Source organism: Bufo gargarizans, chromosome 9 (genome assembly GCF_014858855.1).
Source record: "Bufo gargarizans isolate SCDJY-AF-19 chromosome 9, ASM1485885v1, whole genome shotgun sequence".
NCBI lineage: Eukaryota > Metazoa > Chordata > Amphibia > Anura > Bufonidae > Bufo > Bufo gargarizans.
The window spans coordinates 152,605,548-152,625,179 of record NC_058088.1 but is presented as its reverse complement, the minus strand read 5'-3'; positions in this window follow the sequence as shown (position 1 = coordinate 152,625,179).

Here is a 19,632-nt window from a genome sequence, read left to right as displayed (position 1 = left end):
AATATGAGTGGTAAATACAAAAGCATGGCCGATAAGAAACGGTCGCCAGGTCCGGACCTAGGAGTGAATGACTATGTGTGGTTGTCTACTAGGAATATTAAGTTGAAGGTTTCCTCTTGGAAACTGGGTCCTAGGTTCATTGGTCCTTATAAAATTGTAGCCGTCATTAACCCTGTGGCTTTTCGCCTGGAGCTACCTCAGACTTTTAAGATCCATAACGTCTTCCATAAGTCGTTGCTCAAGAAGTATGTTCCACCTCTAGAACCATCACCGCTGCCACCTCCTCCTGTTGTTGTGGATGGTAATCTGGAGTTTCAAATATCCAGAATTGTTGATTCTCGTCGGGTCTGCCGCTCTCTTCAGTATCTGGTGCATTGGAGGGATTACGGTCCCGAGGAAAGAATGTAGGTTCCAGCGTCAGAGGTAAACGCCAACAGGTTGATTCAGGCTTTCCATGTCTCTCATCCGGAGAGACCTGGTCCTGAGTGTCCGGAGGCCCCTCGTGAGAGGGGGGGTACTGTCACGAGGGTGTCAAGAGCCACGTCTGACTCCGTTATACCCGGGGTCAGGAAGTCGCAGCGGGTGGCTGCGCGCTCTATGTCTAAAGATCACTGTGTTTCTTAGTGTTTGTTTTCTGTGTTTGCCTTGCTATCCTTTTTGTCTCACTCAGGGATCCGTAGCTTCTCCTCCTCAGCTGTTTCTTGTCTGCCACTCCCAAACTCCTTATATTCTCCTCTCACACTTCTCTTGTTGCCAGTTATAGAGCTTCCTGCCTGGACATCTATGCTGACCCACTGGAGCTGAGAATCTGGTTGTTGTTCCAGAGTGCTACCCTCCGGATCCCTGTTGGGCTTTTGTTGTCTCCTGTTGTTGCCCACCTGGGATTATATGTTTAGTTTGTATTGTCTGTCCTCCCCTTGGTGTTTTCCTTTAGAGCTAGTGGTGCGGACTAGTGTTCCCACCGCCCTGTTCACTATCTAGGGCTCATCCTAGGGAAAGCCAGGGTTTTAGGCACGTGATCGGCGTACGGGTGAGGAACCCGTCTAGGGACGACAGGGCAGCCAGGCGCCAGCCGCAAGGTGAGTCAGGGGTCACCACCTTCCCTCTCACTAGGGCAGGGCCTCCCTCTTTTCCTCCCTCCGTGTCACGTATGTGACAGTTACGCCGATCGTAATAGTGTGTTCCCGACCATTACAGGAGTTGTGCTATGTTCCTATGGAGCCCTGCCACCTGCAGGCCTCTATAGGAGCTATTGCTGTGGTAGCCTCAGGTTCTTCAGAGGGGCCAAGGCAACCACAAGGGGTGCTGTTTGGGCCCTGGGACCACAGTGCTCCCTGGGAAATCTGCCTCACAGACATCAGCCCCAGTTAAAAAACGCAGCTCCAGCACTCCAATGTAGTTGTAACGCTTGTTTCTTTATTTCTGGTAACAAAATTAAAGCTTGTAGACAAAATCCTCACACTCTAACACATTTACGCGTTTCAGACACTTAGTCCTTAATCATAACTGATAAAAAATGCTGAGCTCTGTGGTTTATATAAATGGTTCCAATTTCCTCAAACCCAATTCAAGGAGGAGGGAAGAAAAAAGGGTGGAGAACCACCTATTTAATTAGGCAAGGCATTTGTTATTCTGTTGTGTGACACTCATAGAATTACATAGAGAATGTTTAAAATTATTATACATACTTTCCGTGTAACTAAGCTACTGATAGTAGCTTAGTTACACGGAAAGTATGTATAATAATTTTAAACATTCTCTATGTAATTCTATGAGTGTCACACAACAGAATAACAAATGCCTTGCCTAATTAATTAGGTGGTTCTCCACCCTTTTTTCTTCCCTCCTCCTTGAATTGGGTTTGAGGAAATTGGAACCATTTATATAAACCACAGAGCTCAGCATTTTTTATCAGTTATGATTAAGGACTAAGTGTCGATTCTATGATTCATTTGTATTATAAAAATCAAGACATATTGTTGGACATAAAAACGCATAGTATGAACACAGGAAAGAAAGACGAACTAAAATCATGATTCTATAGTACATATTGTGAGACCACAAAATAAATTATGCACATAATTGATCAAGTGCAGTCAAAGACTATATTACATAAGAAATAAACAAAAAAATTAACAAAAAATTATAATTGTATTAAATTAATTTATAATGTAACTAGTAAATGTACATCAATTCTTTCCTAAGGTTTAAGCCTAGTGGATATCTAGTGTTGAGTCTAAATATCCAATATGCTTCTCTCAGCAAAATGACTCTTTTAATGTCACCACCTCTAGGGGGAGCTACTACTCTTTCTATGGCATAGCATTGAAAACCTTTGAAACATTGATCGTGTTCATGAATGAAGTGTCTTGCTACATTTGAAATACTTGTGCCCAAAGGATTGGTAATATAATTAATATGCTCTAGAATTCTTGTTTAAAATTTCCTTGATGTACAGCCTACATATAGCAAGTTACATAATTTACATTTTATGATATAAATGATTCCTGTTGTATTGCAATTGCTGTACGATATAACAGGAAAAGTAACTGAATAATCAGAATTATGAAAAGTTTTTATTGGTACTGCAAAACCGCATGTTTTACAAGAGTGGCTTCCACATTTAGTGAAGCCTATTTATTTCATCCAAGTACCGGATGCGGCTTTGCTGGTATGTGAAAAAAAATGAAGGGGATAAAGAATTGGCAAAGGTAGGTGGACGTCTAGAGACTATTTTACATCCCCCTTTCAGTAACTCATATAATAGAGAATAGATAAACATTTTGTGATAACCTGTATTTCTGTAACTTGTCTACTGTATGTGAGTACTAAAGTTAGTTGTTCGGGGGAATCTGTTTTGTTATTTGATCTGTTGTTGTTTTTGAACAGGAGAGCTTCTCTAGATTTATTTTTAACAATATTTAAGACTCTAGTTAACATCCATTGTGGATATCTTCTTTCCAATAGATGAGTGCCAATTAATTGGCACTCGTTATGGAAGGCAACGTAAGTGCTACAATTTCTTCTGGCACATATGTATTCTACTGGGATTGTTTTAAAGTATGGATGGGATGATGGCTATATGCTCTGAGAATAGTATTACCAGCGGTTTGTTTGTAGGAGTTCATTTGCAATACCCATCAAAGTTATATCCCAAAAATTAACTTTGTGATCATCATACAGACAGACGAAGCGCAAATTATAGGGATTATCATTGAGGTAGAGTATGAAAGAGGGTATGGCAGATACATTGCCCCTACAAATAAGGAGTAAATCATCCATGTATCTGCCATACCACTCTATGTCCTGTATAAAGGGATTGTTGTAGCAGTAAATATAGCTCTCTTCCCAATAGGACATGGACAAATTAGCAAACGAAAGTGAAAAATAAGCTCCCATGGAAACTCCATGTTTTTGAACAAAAAATGTATAATCAAATGAAAAAAAAAAATATTAGTCAACAGAAATTTGGTTACTTCCAATATACAGAATAATCTATGTATTCTATTGTAAATTTACTATATTTGTGTAGATGATATTCTTAGCATTCTCACAATCTCTCCATAAGAGAGACAATGCCTGATATTATTGGACGTAATGGGTGAGGGTTAAGACCTTTGTGTATCTTCGGAAGGGCCTGTATAATTGTTGTGACAGGAGTCTCTATGTTAAGAAAGGTGAACTGTTTATAAGGGAAAAAAAAAAAAGATCTCTGCCTTTGCAGAGAATCTTGGTATATTCTTGTTGGTATTCAGTAATAGGATTTTTGTCCAACCCTTGATACGTAGAGGCATCTGACACAATTTCAATTATTTGTTGGTATCTCCATCAAGGACTACTACTGCTCCTCCTTTATCAGTCATTTTTATTATTATCTCATCAGTTTTTTCAAAAATATCTAAGGCTTTTTTTTGTTTATTAGTTAAGTTGTGATATCAATTTCCCTGGAATTTTTTTATTAGGAATGGAAGTAAGTTGCTTTTCTAGAACTTCCTAAAAGATGTCCATACTATGCGTACGTGCTTTCAATGGATAGAACTGTGGATTTGCAGTTTTAAATTCTTGGCCTGCAATTTCCACAGTGCTATCACTGTTTTTAGATTCAAGATGTTCAAGAAAAATCAGTGACACTTGTATATAGATGTGCATAATCATTTTAGCAATGTCAGGTATGACTACAGACTTTGAACTATCTCCGTTGTTACAAAAATGTCTTTTTAATGTCAGATTTCTGATGAATTTATTGATGTCAACTATAGTTGTAAATAGGTCAAAGTCGGTAAAAGGCACAAAATTTAAACCCAACATTATACTTCTTTCTGGTCTTCAGTAAGTACAAAATTTGACAAATTCAATGTGGTATTCAATTTAGTGTTGATCGAGCACCAAAGTGCTCGGGTGCTCTGGCTGAACACATCGGGAGTATAATGGAAATCAATGGGAGAACCCGAGCATTAAACCAGGCACCCCTTGCTCTGAAGAGGAGAGGGTGCCTGGTTCATAGGAAAAAGTCAGAAATTGATGGAAACACCACCAAAATGGTTCTGGAACAGCATGGGGAGGATGTCTGGATGCATCTTGGACTCCCAGGTCGCTGCTGGGAATGATATTGTCCGAGTAGTACGCTACTTTTACAGACTGACAATAATATGCACAAAACCAAAGATAAAATCGATTTTAGAGAAAAAATTCTTAGGAAACATTCTTTCCTGTATATTTACTTGTATATAAAGTGCAAGTTCTGCCACAAATTACAAGGAAGAGGCACTCCGATACAACCTGTATGTCATATTGTGGTGCAATTGTTCATTTAGTGGGACTCCGACATTCATAAAGCATATGCAGTAAGTAAAAGGGCTGCCAAAAATTACAAGGAACCAGCACTCCAATACACCCTTTGTTACACATAAAGAAGGGCATCATACACACCCTTGACAAATTATGATTGATGGCCTGCTGGTGACCCTCTAAAACATATGGAGAAAGGGCCTGCTGATCTCACCATCTAAAACAGTAGGGGCAGGGCTTGCTGCTGAGCTGACCCTCTAAAACATTATGAGTGTGGGTCTGCTGCTGACCTTACCATCGAAAAAAATTATGGTTGTGGGCCTGTTGCTGAGCTGACCTCTAAAAAATGATATGCCAGGGCCTGTAGGTGAGCTTACCCTATAAAAGATTGTAGGTGCAGGCCTGCAGATGAGCTGACCCTGAAAAAGATTGTAGGTGAGGGCCTGCAGGTGATCTGACCCTGTAAACGATTATATGAGAGGGTATGTAGGTGAGCTGACCCTGTAAAAGATTGTAGGTGAAGGCCTGCTGGTAAACTGACCCTCCAAAAGGTTGTAGGTGAGGGCCTGCTGGTGAGCTGAACCTCTAAAAAATTATATGCGAGGGCCTGCAGCTAAGCTGACCCTGTAAAACATTACATGCGAAGGGCATATATGCGAGGGCATTATATGCGACAAATAGGCATGTTGATATGATGGAAGAGGAGGAGGAGAAAAGGAAGATTCAACCATATACCCTTGTTTGTGGTGGAAGGGGTGCATGGGAATACAGTGTATTCAGTACATAATTAACAAAACATTTTGGTCATCAGCTTTACTCTGGTGGACATTATCAGACACAACCCTGCCACAGCTCTGCGGCGGTGTGCTGTTTGTCCCCTAAGCATATCAGCTTTAGCGCGGCCTTTTGCTGCTTCCCCACTGCAGTGCTACACTGCTTCCAGCTACCTACTGATGACTGACTGGTGCTGCACGCGGATAATTCGGAGGTGTAAGTGGAGGAGGAGGAGAAGTGGGGGTTGGAGCTACTAATGGTGGAAACTCTGATCGACGTAGGGCCCACAATCTTTGGCATTGGTAGTACCTGTGCCATTCCAGGGTACAACTCGCTCCCAGCCTCCACAACAGTCACCCAGTGTGCCGTGAAATATAGCATCCCTGGCCGAATGCACTTGTCCATGGATAAATGGATCTTCACAGGAACTGCTTTGATCAGGGCATGTGTGATGTTACGGGACACATGTTGGTGTAAGGCGGGCACGGCGCACCTTAAAAATTGTGGCGACTATGTACTGCGTAACACAGGATGGCCACCGACATCAGGCTGCGAAAGGCCTCAGTGTCCACAAGCCTAAATGGCAACATTTCCAGGGCCAGTAATTTGAAAAGCTGCGCATTTAGTGCTGTGGGTGGGTGGCTGGGTATTTGCGCTTGCGTAAAAATGCCTGGGGTAATGACATTTGTATGCTGCGCTGGGACAAGGAAGTGGATGTGGTCGCTGATGGTGCTTGCGAAGGTCCAGTTGCAGAGCGGGAGGAATCCGGGTGTGCGCCTTTGACAGGGCATTGGCCATCATTGAACACAGGGGAAGAGGAGGCAGTGGTGTATCCCACAGACACAGATTGCGGACCCAGGCGTTCGGCCCACCTATTACGGTGCTTTGATGCCATGTGGCGAATCATGCTGGTGGTGGTGAGGTTTCTAGTGTTCACGCCCCTGCTCAATTTTGTATGGCAGAGGTTGAAAATTTAAATTCTTTTGTCATCCGCACTTTCCTCAAAAAATTGCCAGACTGCCGAACACCGACCCCTTGGCAAGGGAGATTGCCGCAAGGGGTGCTCCAGGGAACAGTTGTGGGTCTGTTTGGTGTGGCCAGCCTTCTCCGTTTTGCCATCCCACTGCCTCTTCCAGCCTGTTGTGGTGCAGCAGATCCCTCCCCCTCTGTACTGCTGTCCTCGCTCGGCTTTCCACCTTCCCAGTTTGGGTCAGTGACTTCATTGTCCATCACATCCTCTTCCACTTCCTCACTCTGCTCATCCTCTTGACTTGTTAACCTATCAACTACCTCTGTGATTGACAACTGTGTCTCATCCTCTTCATTAACATCTTAAGACAGTAATTGCCGTTGAGTTATTGGCAACTGTGTCTCATCATCATCCACCTCATTAAACAGTATTTGCCGTTCCCCACCGTCATCTTCTTGTTATTGTAGATGCTCAAGAGGTTGGGAAACAAGGCACAAGATCTGTTCCTCTTCAAGCGTGCATGGCGAGAGGGCCAAATAAAGGAATGGTGCTGAAAAGAGCTCCTTGGAATATCAGAGTGTGGGATCACTTGTTTGCTCTGACTCTCCATGGTGGGAGGAAGGCGGATCAGGGTGAGGATTGTGTTGAGCAGACTCTTGGCTACTGAGACTGGACTTGGTGGAAGACAGGGTGGTGCTTAACCGACTGGAAGCATTGTCTGCTGCAATCCAACCGACCACCTGGTCACACTTGTCTCACTTCAAGAGTTTTGTCCTGCGACGCCCTGCAAACTGGGACATGTAGGTATCGTGGATAATTGTTTTTCTTGTGCTCTGGCAGCAGGCACAGTTTCAGGGCCACGGCCTCTGCATGCACTATCAGCATCACGGCCACTGCCCCGTCCCTTACTTCTCACTTTCTTCATATTAAATATTATATATGATTGAAAGTCTGTCACACGTACAGTAGCGTAGGATTTGGAAGTGTATGCGCAAACAAATTTAAAAAGGTATTTGGGATGTGGAAATGTCACACAGGAGATATCCCACAGATAATGTCAATACTGTCACCAGCAGCTAATGAAAAATTACAGGGAATGTCACAGATATTTAAGATGAAGAAACGTTATGTAGGAGAGGTACCACTGGTAATGTCACTGTCCTCAGCGTCTACGCAAAAAAGTACACTGTGTGTCACAAATTATTTCAGCACACACGTTGCACTGCAGATGTGGCGCTGGTAATGTCACTGTCACAAGCGGACACCGTCTATTAAAAAAGTACACTGTATGTCTCAGATAATTTTTTCAGCGCACATGTTACACTGGAGATGTGGCACTGGTTATGTCACTGTTAGAAGCGGACACTGTCTATTGAAAAAGTAGGCACTGTATGTCACAGATATTTTTTGGATGTGGCACACTTTACACTGGAAATGTGGCGCAGCTAATGTCACTGTCCGCAACAGACACCATCTACGGAAAAAGGACACTGGATGTCACAGATATTTTTGGGATGCGCACACTTTACACTGGAGATGTGGCGCAGCTAATGTCACTGTCCGCAACAGACACCATCTACGGAAAAAGGACACTGGATGTCACAGATATTTTTGGGATATGCACACTTTACATTGGAGATGTGGCGCAGCTAATGTCACTATTTAGCGCGGGATGTGCTAAACATAGATATTGCTGCCACACACAATAGTCCTTAGAAGGACTTTTGGGTCAGTAAATTTTAGCTATTTAGCGCAGTTTGCGCTAAAAAAAGATACTGCTGTTGCAACACAACAATATTCCTTAAAAGGACTTATGGGTCTCTGAAAAGTGTTTCTAATAAAATTATTCCTATTTCACTCTATACACTGTCTGTCCCTTCCTCAGCACAGCTCTCCCTGACTAAGGCCCCATGCACACGGCCGTGTTTCACAGCCGTGTGCGGGCCGTGGAACCGCGGCCTGGATCCCTCCTGAGAGCAGGAGCACACGGCGTCACTGGTTGCTATGACGCCGAGCGCTCCCTGCTGCTGCCGCAATACAGTAATACACTGGTATGATCTATACCAGTGTATTACTGTACTTTGCCGGCAGCAGGGAGCGCTCAGCGTCATAGCAACCAGTGACGCCGTGCGCTCCTGCTCTCAGGAGGGATCCAGGCCGCGGTTCCACGGCCCGCACACGGCTGTGAAACACGGCCGTGTGCATGGGGCCTAAGAATGAGCCAAACATGCATCAATAATATTCTTCCTATCTCTGCCCCTGACACACAGAAGGTATTGCTGAACAGATGTCACAAGTCACTGCAGACACCCTCTATAGAAAAAGAATTGCAAAGTATGGGGAAAAAAAAATCGAAGACTACTTTGCAAGATTAAATTGCTGCCACCACACACAATAGTCCTTAAAAAGACTTTTGGGTTTTAAAATGGAATAATTTGCGATCACATACTCTCTACACTATCTGTCCCTTCCTAAGTGCAGCTCTCCCTGACTCGCAATGAGCCGAACCTGCGTCATCGGGTGCTATATAGCACTCGATGAAGCGTTCTGGCCAGCCAATCACTGTAATGACATCAGCCAACATTGCTACGGCATTACAGTGAAGTCAGTACTTACTCGCACGTTTATTGGCTCGCACGTAGCAGGCAAGAAATGTGCGGGGTGGAGACTCAAGCATTGCGAACTCAAGCAAGCTGAACAGGTGTTCAACCGAGCATGGTCAATCATCACTAATTCAATTCTTCCGATTTTTTTTTTTTTCCTGTAGCCTGGTGGCCATGTTGTGAGGTCTTTTGATGTTTATTTTATTGATGATTTTACTGCATTGGATTTATTTTTATTTTTAGTTTTTTTATAATTAGATATTTTTGGTTTTGTGCCGATACGCTCTGAATCACTCGCAACCTTTTCTTGAATAGACTCTTGGGAATCACTGGTCACATCAGATGTAGCCAATTCTGAAGAGTTGAAGCTCACTCTTTGTGATTTGGATAGTTTTATTTTTTCAAAATGGATTCTGGGGTACATTGTAGGTTTCTCTTCTTCCCCATTCATAAATTTGGTTATTAGCATAATCATGCAAGTCCCTTTGAAATTAATTATGTTTGGTTTCCACAATACCCTCCTCCAACAGTTTGATCGAAGAAGTGATTTTTTGTTGCATGAGAGTATAATCTGGGAGAGATTCATATTTATTCAATGTTTGTCTGCATTGATCAATTTCCATTTAAATAGTTGTGTTTTTCTTTTTTGTGTTCGACAATGAGATTCATTAATTGCATTGAAAAATTGGAGAGTATGTTATTCCATTGTATAACAAAATTGTCAGAAAAAATCATGGTGGGAATTCTTTTTATTCTTAACCCTTGTGGAATCATAGATTTCTCTAGATATTTAACTAGGGTCGTATGATCCCACCACAGTCTGATTTCTTGAGACATCAATTTCTCCAATTCTTGCATTTTATCTTTCATATCTAGGTTATCTTGAGACTGTTGATCACATATCGAAAACACTTGATCTGTTTTGAGTTTACGATCAGGTATGGATATATACGTCATTTGTGAAATACAGTTGGAGGTAACACAGGATAGTTCACTGTTTGTCTTGCAGTGTTACCAATATGCTTGCAACTTTTACAACCATTGGTGATAAACAGGGAGACACCGAAAAGCTTTAGTATACAATGCCTATGGACTTCAGCCCCAGGTCTCTGCTATCAGCAGAAACCCAACAGCTATGGTGCCCGTTCTGCTCTGGTGCGGTCACCATCTTTAAAGACCTGACCAACGCTGCACTTGTACGGTGCTGGTTGGAAAAGGGTTAAATAGAAAAACGAGTGACAACAGACAAGAGAAGGACGTGGGTATTCTGGTTACATGTAAGCCAATCAGCAGTACTTATAATATAAGGCAGCAGCTGCTAAAGCTAATAAGATTTTAGTTTTTTTTAAAAAAATATCCCATATATATGGGCTCTGCAGAGGTTAAACTCGTCTATCGCAATGCTGTTAGTCAATTTTTTTATACAAAGAGGGCTCACAGCAATATTATGGGCAGCACATTGATTCCAGTTTCTATGAAAAAAACTTGTATCGTTACTGGTGGGAAGATCATGGCTGAGGATTGAGGCCCAGGTCCTAATGGATGACAGACTTGTAGTCATTATTACTGTGTGTGTACTTGCATTTGGGTGGCCACTTTTATAACCCTGAAGAGGAGGACATCATACCGGGGACGGTGGATGATGATACAAAACACAGAACAGAAAACATAATCTATACATCGTCAGCCAAATTATACTAGAAATCTAAAAGATACAGGAAATCATTGCTTTGCTCACCAAACTTGGCACCTACTTGTGATATTTACTTCTTTCCTTTCTGCCTGTGTTTGCTATTGGACATTACAGGAAGGAGGTATTAGAGGAGAGAACTACAACTCCCAGCATGTTCAGACTGTTATTATTCACAGTAGGGAGAAATAGGAAGAGAGAACTACAACTCCCAGCATGTCCATGCTATTATGTGATATCAGAGGACATTGCAGGAGGAGGTATAAGAGGAGAGAACTGCAACTCCAAGCATTTCCATGGCTCTCATATTGAATCCATGCTTCTTCACTTCCTTCACACAAAGTTCGGTTCCCTCATGTCACACAGTATGTCATCACAGGTCCTTCACCACCTCTTTGTCTCTCCACTGTCAAGCTCTGCCTCCTGTGCACTGATCACATTATGGTGATGTCATCACAGGTCCTTCATCACCACTTCTCTCCACTGCTGAGCTACTCCCATCCTGTACTGATAACATGACTGCAATATCATCACAGGTCCTTCAGCTCATACTAATGGTGTAATGACCGGCAACATGCACAGGGAGGAAAAGGGGAAAGTCCTGCCCAAGGGAGAGGGAAAGGTGGTGACCCCTAACTCTCCTTGCGGCTGGCACCTGACTGCCCTGACGTCCCTAGACGGGTTCCTCACCCGTGCGGCGATCACGTGCCTAAACCCTGGCTTTCCCTGAAATGAACCCTAGATAATGAACTGGCCAGTGGGATCGCTAGTCCTCACCACTGCACTAAGAGGGAAACACCAGAGAGAGGACAGACAAACACAGACAAACACAAACACCCAGGTGGACGACAACAACTGTCCACAAAGGTCCAACAGGGATCCGGAGGGTAGCGTTCTAAAGCAACAATCAGAGAACGCAGCAACACAGCTCCAGTGGGTCAGAATAGATGTCCAGGCAGGAAGCTCTATATCTGGCAACCAGAGAAGTGTGAGAGGGGAATATAAGGAGGATTGGGAGTGCTGGACAAGGAACAGCTGAGAGAAGGAGCTACGGATCCCTGAGTGAGCCAAAAGGGTTTGCAAAGCAAACCCAGAAAGCTACAATAAGGAAACATCCCTATCTTACATAGAGCGTGCAGCCAACCGCTGCGACCTCCTGACCCCGGGTACAACGGAGTCAGGCGTGGCTCTTGACACCCTCGTGACAGTACCCCCCTCTCTACGAGGGGCCTCTGGACACTCAGGACCAGGTCTCTCAGGATGAGAGGCATGAAAAATCCGAACTAGCCTGTCGGCGTTTACCTCAGACGCAGGAACCCACATTCTTTCCTCGGGACCGTAACCTCTCCAGTGCACCAGATATTGGAGAGAGCGGCGGACCCGACGAGAATTAATAATTTTGGATATCTGAAATTCTAAATTACCATCCACGACAACAGGAGGAGGTGGCAGCGGTGACGGTTCTAGAGGTGGAACATATTTTTTGAGTAACGACTTATGAAAGACATTATGGATTTTAAAAGTCTGAGGTAACTCCAGGCGAAAAGCCACGGGGTTGATGATGGCTACAATCTTGTAAGGACCAATAAACCTAGGACCCAGTTTCCAAGAGGGAACCTTCAATTTGATATTCCTAGTAGATAACCACACATAGTCATTCACTCCTAGGTCCGGACCTGGCGACTGTCTCTTATCAGCCATGCATTTGTATTTACCTCCCATATTTTTCAAGTTAGCTTGCACCTTCTGCCATACCGATGAAAGAGATGACGAAAATCTTTCCTCTTCGGGAACCCCAGAAGACCCCCCCCTCTTTGAAAGTACAGAATTGGGGAAGAAAACCATATGCACCAAGAAATGGTGACTTGCCAGTGGATTCCTGACGGCGATTATTTATGGCAAACTCAGCTAAGGGTAAATATGACGACCACAACTCTTGGTTTTCAGACACAAAACATCTTAGATATGTCTCCAGGTTTTGGTTGGTACGCTCAGTCTGTCCATTCGACTGAGGATGGAAAGCTGAGGAAAAGGACAAGTGAACCCCCAAACGGGAACAAAAAGCTTTCCAAAATTTAGAAATAAACTGGGTTTAATAAATAAACAACATTGGAGGGGACCCCGTGAAGCTTCACGATCTCACTGACGAAAACCTGAGCAAGAGTTTTAGCATTAGGTAGTGCGGGTAACGCAATGAAGTGTGCCATTTTGCTAAACCTGTCCACTACTACCAAAATAACTGTTTTACCCGCAGACAAAGGTAAGTCAGTGATAAAATCCATAGACAGATGTGTCCATGGTCTATTGGGAATGACGAGTGGTAATAGAGACCCTGCAGGACGTGTATGTGAAACTTTTGCGCGCGCACAGGTAGAACAAGAAGACACAAAATCCAATACATCCTGACGCAACCTTGGCCACCAAAAACGACGAGACAATAGCTCCAAGGTTTCTTTACCACCCGGGTGCCCAGCAAGTGCTGAATTATGATGTTCCTTTAATAATTCGAGAAGTAGGTTCAACAGTACAAACAATTTCTCTGAGGGGCAAGAGACCGGGGCATCCCCCTGGGCCTCTAACACCTTCCCCTCCAAAGCAGAGTGTACCGCAGAGACAACCACTCCTCTTTGAAGAATGGGCACCGGATCGCTCATATTACCCCCTCCAAGGAAACAACGAGATAGTGCATCAGCCTTGGCATTCTTTGCCCCAGGACGATAGGTAATCACAAAGTTAAACCTGGTAAAAAATAGCGACCACCTAGCCTGTCTAGGGGTGAGACGCTTAGCTGATTCGAGGTACAGCAGATTTTTGTGGTCCGTAAACACAGTGACGGGGTGGACTGTCCCCTCTAAGAAGTGACGCCACTCCTCAAACGCAAGTTTAATAGCTAACAGTTCCCTATTGCCAATATCGTAGTTCTGTTCTGCTGCAGATAGTTTTTTAGAAAAGAAAGCACAAGGATGCCATTTGCCAGGAGACGGACCCTGAGACTGTACAGCCCCCACTCCCACCTCTGATGCATCGACTTCAACAATAAAAGGCTGAGAGACATCAGGTTGGACTAGTACAGGTGCTGAGGTAAACCTCTCTTTTAGAGTGGAAAAAGCAACTTTAGCGGCGTCAGACCATTTAGAAAAATCAGTCCCCTTCCTAGTCATGTCAGTAAGGGGTTTTACGATCACCGAATAATTTTTAATGAATTTCCTATAGAAATTCGCAAAGCCCAAGAACCGTTGTAGTGCTTTGAGGTTCTCAGGAAGATCCCAATCCAAAATTGCCTGGACCTTCCTAGGAACCATACGGAAACCTGACGCAGATAAATAATAACCTAGGAATTGTATCTCCTGAACGGCAAAAACACATTTTTCAATTTTAGCATATAATTCATTCGTCCGTAGGACCTGTAGTACTTGTCTGACATGCTCCTCATGTGTTCTCAGATCAGACGAATAAATTAAGATATCATCTAGGTATATTACCACAAACCTGCCGATTAGATGACTAAAAATGTCATTAACGAAATGTTGAAAGACGGCAGGAGCATTGGTCAGGCCGAAAGGCATAACTAGATTTTCATAATGCCCCTCAGGGGTGTTAAAAGCTGTTTTCCACTCATCCCCCTCTTTAATACGAATCAGATTGTAGGCCCCCCTAAGATCGAGTTTGGAGAACCACCTAGCACCCGCAATCTGGTTAAACAGGTCAGGAATGAGAGGAAGAGGGTATGGGTCTCGGATGGTTATCCGATTTAATTCACGAAAATCTAGGCAAGGACGCAGGCCCCCATCTTTCTTTTTAAGATGTGTCCCTTAGCCAAACTCTCGGAGATATAATCCTTCATGGCTTGTCTCTCTGGACCTGAAAGATTATATAACCTGGTCTTGGGTAATTTTGCGCCGGGAATAAGGTTAACCGGGCAATCATAAGGACAATGAGGTGGTAACTTCTGACAACCCTTTTCAGAAAAAACTTCCTCAAAGTCCGAAACAAATGTAGGTAGGGTAGCTATGGAGGCGACTAAGCAATTGCTATTTAACCAATTTTCTCTGCACGGCTCACTCCACTCCAATATCTCCCTGGCCTGCCAATCCACCACTGGATTGTGCGCTACCAACCAGGGAAGACCCAGCACTACCGGAGCAGGGAGCCCCTCCAGAACAAAACATGAGAGCATCTCATTATGGTGATCCCCTACCCGAAGGTGTAAATTATGAACAATGTGGGTGAGATTTCTCTGAGACAGAGGAGCAGAATCAATAGCAAATATGGGAATAGGTCTCTGTAGTGTACAGAGAGACAAACCCATAGTGCGGGCAAAATGGGCATCTATCAAATTTACCCCTGCTCCACTGTCTAGAAAGAAAGAAATCGTCTCTGTCTTATCACCAAAAACAATAACCGCTGGCAACACAAATTGTGATGTACGTATGGAGGAAACGTATACCCCCCGGCTGACATCCTCCACACAGCCTGGGGTTAGTAGTTTTCCGACCGTTTTTTGTTTCTGAGGAAAGAAGGACAGACATTAATGAAATGACCCCTCTCCCCACAAAAAAAAACAAACCCCACGCCTACGGCGAACCACAGGAGGACGGACCTGACGAGTAGTTCCTCCTAGCTGCATAGGCTCGTCTAAGTCCGTACAGACTAACTGCTGCTTGGGGGGGGGTTACCAATGGCTCCGGTTTTTTAAACCTGTCCCTAAGGCGTCTATCAATACGGATAGAAAGGGACATAACTGCATCAAGGGAAAAGGGGGTCTCATACAATGCAAGCGCATTCTTAACCCTTTCGGATAACCCAGAGCAGAACTGACTCCTGAGAGCCGGGTCGTTCCATTGGGTATCCGTAGCCCACCTACGGAAGTCAGAGCAATACTCCTCTATCGGCCGCTCTCCTTGTAGGAGCCTCCGTAATTTTGATTCAGCCAGTGCGACTCGGTCAGGGTCGTCATATATGAGACCCAAGGCCCCGAAAAACTCATCCACTGACCGAAGCGCCTGAGAATCAGTAGGTAAAGAGAATGCCCAGGACTGCGGGTCCCCCTGCAGCAGGGAAATAACCACACCCACCTGCTGTTCTTTATTACCAGAGGAGTAAGGGCGCAGTTTAAAGTATAATTTACAGGCCTCACGGAAAGTCAAAAACTTGTCCCTTCCCCCAGAAAATCTGTCAGGGAGAGGGACCTTGGGTTCCGCAACAACCTGGTTACCAGTAGCAACCGCTGGGCTTGCGGTCTGTTGTAATTGCTGCTGTTGCTGGAGGACCGACGCCTTCAATCCTGCCACCTCCAAAGACAGGCCATGAAATTGTTCGGACAGAGCAGCAATTTGATCCATACTGGATTCTAAGTAGGGCCAGTAAAAATAAGGGCCAGATATAATGTAATGACCGGCAACACGCACAGGGAGGAAAAAGGGAAAGTCCTGCCCAAGGGAGAGGGAAAGGTGGTGACCCCTAACTCTCCTTGCGGCTGGCACCTGACTGCCCTGACGTCCCTAGACGGGTTCCTCACCCGTGCGGCGATCACGTGCCTAAACCCTGGCTTTCCCAGAAAGCTACAATAAGGAAACATCCCTATCTTACATAGAGCGTGCAGCCAACCGCTGCGACCTCCTGACCCCGGGTACAACGGAGTCAGGCGTGGCTCTTGACACCCTCGTGACAAATGGTTATTCGTCATTAGCAGAGCATTCTTACTACATATATATTGAGTGAGGGAGGAATAGCGGGACATGCAGTCAACCGCCTGGGAAGTTGTATTTTTGCATTAAAATTTTTCCACTGTTTGTCGTCTGTAGCTTGCATCTATACACAATACAATGCAAACACTTGATGACATTCTGTGCTAAAACTATCCAACAGCCTTCCTAGTGGCTCAGTCTGCAGCCTCTCTGTGACCTTTCTAGAAGCTAAACTAAGCTCTAACGTAAAAAGAAATAGATTAGGACTCGGGAGAGATCAGAGAGATACTGCAGGTGGAGCAATCCAAGAGGCTGTCTCACATATATCACAAACTATGACATAGAAAATACTTAATGAAGACTAACTGCAAATGTTTTTTTTTCTTTAAAAAGTACATGCAATGCAATAAAAATAGGTGTAAATGGTTGTCTGACTATTCCTTCTACAGTCTAGTTAAACAAGTTAGTAGTCATAAGACACATAAGGAGCCAATCTGGATTTTTTGGGACAATGCATTAAAAAAAAAAAAAAAGGTCCTAGTTTTGTAATGGCTATTTTTGTCGTTTATTTGTTAGCATAATGCATTTTATGTATCACTGATTTCTGTACAAACTTACACAGTAATACCGTATATGAATCAGCAATCATAGTGTGCTACACAGTGAGCATCTGGCTACATATAGTTATTTTCTGTTCCTTCCTGCTCACATTGCAGATTCAGCTCAGTTTTCTGCCTGGGTATAAATAGCTGTCTATATATAGAAATAATACTTATCCATTGCTGTAGTGACTGCAACTGTCATAAGGGATTTTGCAATGGAAGCAAAACTTACACTGGTATCACTGTCCGTTTCCATGTAATTTATTGCATATTATTGCAAACAGAAGTGTTCAGCCAAGATAAGAAATATATTCACATAAGCAATATGGCAAAATCTCAAATTGTGATTTTGTAGCTTTTGGAATAATGAAATTTACAGCATTAAGGAATATAGCAAAAATCATGGCCAATTTGAAAGTGAACACGGTTCAGTAAAATTGCTTGAAATGACTTATAGCATGCCTCCAGCGTTCTGCCATAGTTCTCTTCATTAGAATGCATAAGACCAGTCTATGGTGACTCTCGTAGTGGCATTGACACAACTCTACTGTAGCCACTTTAGATATCCTGCTCTCATAGAGTGAAACCTCTTATTTTACCTGAAAATTCCTTTCAACCTAAAGTTTCATTTTACACTTGCTTTCAACATCACTCAATAATAGTGTCAGACTAGTTATTTTATCCTGCCTAGTGTAATAATTTCTTTATTTCGAACGTTCTTACCTTTAATATTTATAGAGAGAATATGCCATATTTCTATATTTTGTAAGAATTTTGCCAAGGATAAAATATTACATTTTGCATAGACTAGTCTAGTGCCTCTCTTAAACTCAAGAGTCAGTGCCAACAGCATGAATCACCAAACTAAATATTCTTACAAGGTTTGGAGACAACATTTTTGTTATCTTGCATTTCCATGTGTGAATTGAATAATAGGATACTAGGAACTGGGCAAACTAAGTGCTTGTTATGCAGGATCTGTGCAAAGTTAACACATGCAAAAATGTCTATACCCATGCATTAGGTAGGTATAGCTTTTAAGAAAACAAATGAACAGTTAGAGGTTCTTTTTAAAAAGTACACATTTTATTTAGAACACGGTGACATTTGCCATTCATTTGTCATTCAGTTGAAACTATTTTGTATAGAGAAGGGAAACTTTTATTTCAGTTTATTTTAAATATAGTATATAGTGATTTTAAGCATTATTGTAATATTACTTTATTAGAAAACAGTGTGTAAAGAGTTCCCATCGCAATATTTGACTGAATGCTGAAAACAACTACTGTATATACAGTATCTCACAAAAGTGAGTATACCCCTCTCACTTAAAGAGGACCTTTCAATTTTTTTAAATTGTAGATAATTACCTTTACTTGCAAGGTACCCTGATGCTGCCACCCTGAATGTTCAAAATATCGCTCCTGTGCCCCACTGTGCCCCCTGTATCTTTTGCCAGGGTTTCTCAATGGGTGTCTTCTTCTCCCTGGTCGTGCCACGATCCAATCACAGCAGAAAGCATCACAGCCAGGGAGAAGGTTTCTCCCTAGTTGTGATGCTCTATGCTCCGCTGGGACCAGTGGGCCTCAGTGCTGTTCACTGATGAAAGTTGATTCACTCAGAGCAGAAATGATGGCCGCCAATGATGTTGAAGATATAAAGGAGAGCACTATGCATCATCCACTGTTGTCACCAGACGAGCCTTTGGTGGTGGTGGTGTTACAATGTGGGCAGATGTGTCTAGTCAATACAAAACTGCCCTACACTTTGCGAATGGTACACTGACAAGCCCATACTAATTGAATACCATCATTAATCCAGTCATTGTGAATCTACATGAACAACTCTGGCCTAATTTTATCTTCATGAATGACAACCAGATCATCGAGGTCACATCATTAGGCTACTGGAGACTGGAGTACCTCAAATGGAGTGGCCTGCACTTTCTCCAGACCTGAATCCCATTGAAAACCTATGGGATCAGCTAAGTCGCCGTATAAAGGCTTGTAACTTTGTACACCAGAACCTCAATGACTTGAGGGCTGCCATCCAAGAAGAGTGTGATGCCATGCCTCAGCAGACAATTCAACTTGTGAACAGCATGAGTCATTGTCAATCTGTAATTGATACTCAAGGCCACATGACAAGTTATTGAGACACTGAAATTTTATGTGGGGGTATAACCCACCACTGTTGTAGGCTTTTGTTTCAATAAATTGTTTGAGATGAGGAAATCACTATTTCATTCCTGTACAGTATTTAAATGCCCTACTTTCATAATATAATATCACTGTACCTCAAACTTCTCATGTATTTCATACAATTCATCCAAAAGCCAAATATCCCTAACTTTTTGTAAGTGCTGTATATATATATTTGTGGTCGTGGCTACGGCGCGAAGCCTGGAGAGTGTGACTGAACCTAAACTAGCTAAAGTGGCTGGTGGTGTGCCTGTTGCCACGTGACGAGGGTAGGCCAAATAAAGGGGGCAAAATACGAGTAGGAAAGGTTTAGGAAG